Source organism: Ovis aries, chromosome 17, assembly GCF_016772045.2.
Source record: "Ovis aries strain OAR_USU_Benz2616 breed Rambouillet chromosome 17, ARS-UI_Ramb_v3.0, whole genome shotgun sequence".
In the NCBI taxonomy this organism is placed as follows: domain Eukaryota; kingdom Metazoa; phylum Chordata; class Mammalia; order Artiodactyla; family Bovidae; genus Ovis; species Ovis aries.
In genome coordinates this window covers 33,610,246-33,613,507 of record NC_056070.1, presented here as the reverse complement: position 1 = coordinate 33,613,507, position 3,262 = coordinate 33,610,246, and the positions used below count along the sequence as shown (strand labels likewise).

Below are 3,262 nucleotides of genomic sequence, written 5' to 3'. Positions count from 1 at the left end.
TAATTTCATAGCTTAACAATTAAGGGTCATACACTGAAGTCAATACATATACCTGGCATTTCAGTCTAAGCTATTCCATGTACATAGCTGAAATCAATCACAAAGTATGGCCTAACAAGTGCTAGGGGAAATTTTTTAAAGTCGTTTTTACAAGTGTTAAACTTATCTTGCACACTGAAGTCATCATACATACAGGGCAAAGTCAGAGCTTTTATATTCGAGTTTATTCTTCATTTAACTTTTAAACACTACTATAGTTGAATATTAAAACAAAAGCAAGTAGTAAGCATATTATGATTATAGTCCTTCACTCAATCACTACTGCAAATAAAACACCAGCAGTAAATGTTATTCACAGGCCCTACTAAGAGGTCTGACACTGAACACCACCCCGAGGATGATGTTCATCATCCTCATATGCTTCTCCACTGTAATGGCGCCGTCTTTCCTGATTTGGATCAAAGTCTACTAATTCTACCTGGTCCATTTCATCAGTCTCTTCTACTTCCTTCCTCTCAGGCAGAAGTTTTTCCAGCAGAGAGGTTATCAGGAGAGAGAAAGCCATTCTCAGAAAAGTTTACCTTAAATTCAATGATTAGGCGACCCTTTTCATATGGCCTACGGTAAATTGGCATGCCTTCATTTAGCACACACTTGATATCTCCATGCTTGACAATCTGACCTGGATGAGAAGTGATGACTATGGTTCGGTTGTCAAGAGTAGATATTGGCTTCTGGAAGCCACGCAATGCCTCAACCAGCTGTATGTCCATACACATGAAAAGGTCTTCTCCTCGTGGAGTAAAAACAGCATGGTCCTTCTGATCTAAAACAATGATAATATCTCCTGGCTCCAGTCCTGGTTCTTGGTCTCCTTCACCATGGAATGTTATCTTCTGGCCATCTTTCATGCCTTTGTCAATATGAACTTCTAGAATTTTCTTTTCTCGAACTATCTTCCTTCCGTTGCAGCTTTTACATCTATCTTTAGGACTGATCCGCTCCCCATGGCCCTGGCACTCCATGCACACAGACTAAATTTGCTGAACCATTCCAGGTCCTATCTGATGAATTCTTATTTGCATTCCAGTACCTCGGCAATTGGGACAGCATTCTACTGCTCCTTTCTTACCACCTCGGCCTTCACATTTGTCACAAATCACATTCTTTTGCAGAGCTAGTTTTCTTGTTGCACCATTATATAAATCTTCTAAAGTTACTGTAAGTTGATGCACAACGTTTTTACCTCTCCTCTCTCTCTGCATCCTGCCTCCTCCTCCGAAAAACATATCAAAGATGTCCATGGGGGAGCCAAAACCACCACCTGCTCCACCTTCTTTAATTGCCTGTTCTCCTCCTTTGTCATATAATTCCCTTTTCTTTGCATTAGAGAGCACTTTGTAAGCTTGAGAAATCTGTTTAAACTTCTCGCCTTCATTTGGATTCTTATCAGGGTGGTACTTCAAGGCCAGTTTCCTGTAAGCCTTTTTCAATTCTTCTTGGGTGGCATTGGGTTAGACCCCCCAAACATCATAGTAAGTGGTTTTTTTCACCATTTTCTACAGCGGTGAGCGGGTGTGGGGGAGCGGGAAGGAGCGCGTTGCTGTGCGCAGCTCGGGCAGTCGCCGCTCCTCCACCTTTCACCGAGCGTTCTGGAAAGTTCCCCAACCTTTTTAATATATAAATAATAGCAATGCCTACAGCATAGAGTTGTGTGAGTATAAAATAAGTATTCACTGAGAAGTCAGCCCCCAGCAAAAACTATGTAAAGTTTGTTATTACTGAAAAAGTTTGTCCATCCTCTATATATGAAACATCCAAATAGGTCAAGCTTTTGAGAAAGTGGCTATAACATGAAATGCTTATTTGCCAACTCTTATATTCAATTTTATATGTATTATCTTTTTTTCTTAGACTTCAATTCTGATTTTTATCTAAGTGAATGATGACCCTGTACTGAAGTCTCAGCAAAAATAGACATCACCTTTCCACGTCGGGTAAGAAAGTTGATGCACAGCTTTACCTTTGGAAAGTATGTCTCTTTTTAATGGAATTCATTAGCTCCAGCAAATTGTGAGAATTGAGAGTTGAAGTCCCTAAGTGGGCTCTGTTCTTCCACTTGCTGTGCCTACTTTCTGCATGCTCTTCTAGGTGGCACCCTCCTTCACCCGGTCCCTCACTCTGCAGATCTAGACATCTTCCTTGTTTCTTCCTTCTTCCTCACCCACCCCAACCCGACTCCAATCACCCATTCTAAACTCTGCCCATTTTATTTTGAACACTTTTCAACCTTGGACCCTTTTTTTTTTTTTTTTTCATAGTATCACTGTCCTTGCAGAGTTTCTCATCATTCCTCAAATGGCCAGTGCTCCCAGCCACCCAACCAGGCTCCCTGCCAGCTGCCTTGACCCCGGAATCCATCTGCCTCCCAGCTGCTAGAGAGATCTCTGCAAACAAAAGCCTGTCAGAGGCTCTGCGTGGCTGCTCTGGGATAAAGTTTCCTATCTCTGTTGGAGCATCCAGCCTCCTTTTCCAGCTTCTCATGTGCTGCTCTCACATCTACAGGAAATGAAAGTTACCCACACTCTTGGGTTTTTTTTTCTCATGTATGTGCCTTTTCTCATTCTGTCAGTCTGCCTGGAATGCCCTCATCCCTCCTTCCACTCCCACCAGGGTCACCCTATCACCACAAGGCCTAACTGATTACTGCGGCTCTTTGAAGATTTATTTCCTGCAGTGACTTATATATATATATATATATCTAACTGATTACTGTGGCTCTTTGAAGATTTATTTCCTGCAGTGACTTCTCTCTCTCTCTCTCTCTCTCTCTCTCTCTATATATATATATATATATATATATATAAGCCTTCCCTGAAGTTCCAGGGCAGGTTTAGGTGCTGTTGCTCTAGGCTCCCAGAGTACTTGGTGTTTGTGTTTTGCCCTTGTGAATAATTTTTTTTTTTTCTGGCAAAATGACTTCCAGACTAAATTATTCTTGATTTTTTCCAAGGATTACATTTGATTATTAGAATACAATGTGCTAGACTTTGAGGTTTAATTGTAAAACACAATTCATTATTAGCATTTAAATAAAAGCCTTTAATATACATAAATGAGAGTTCAAAGTATATAAAGAGTTTACATATTGCCACCATTTCTATATATTTTAAATAAAAGAAAATATATGGTGTTAATAGTAACATGACATTATGATGCTACTATTTGTGTAGGGGTGTGTGTGTGTGTGTGTGTGTGTGTG

General features: G+C 40.4%; 1 pseudogene; it reads right to left on the bottom strand.

The window, feature by feature from the left end:
* Nucleotides 1-205: 205 nt before the first annotated feature.
* Nucleotides 206-1,666, bottom strand: LOC101101922 (dnaJ homolog subfamily A member 1-like; annotated as a pseudogene).
* Nucleotides 1,667-3,262: the final 1,596 nt, after the last annotated feature.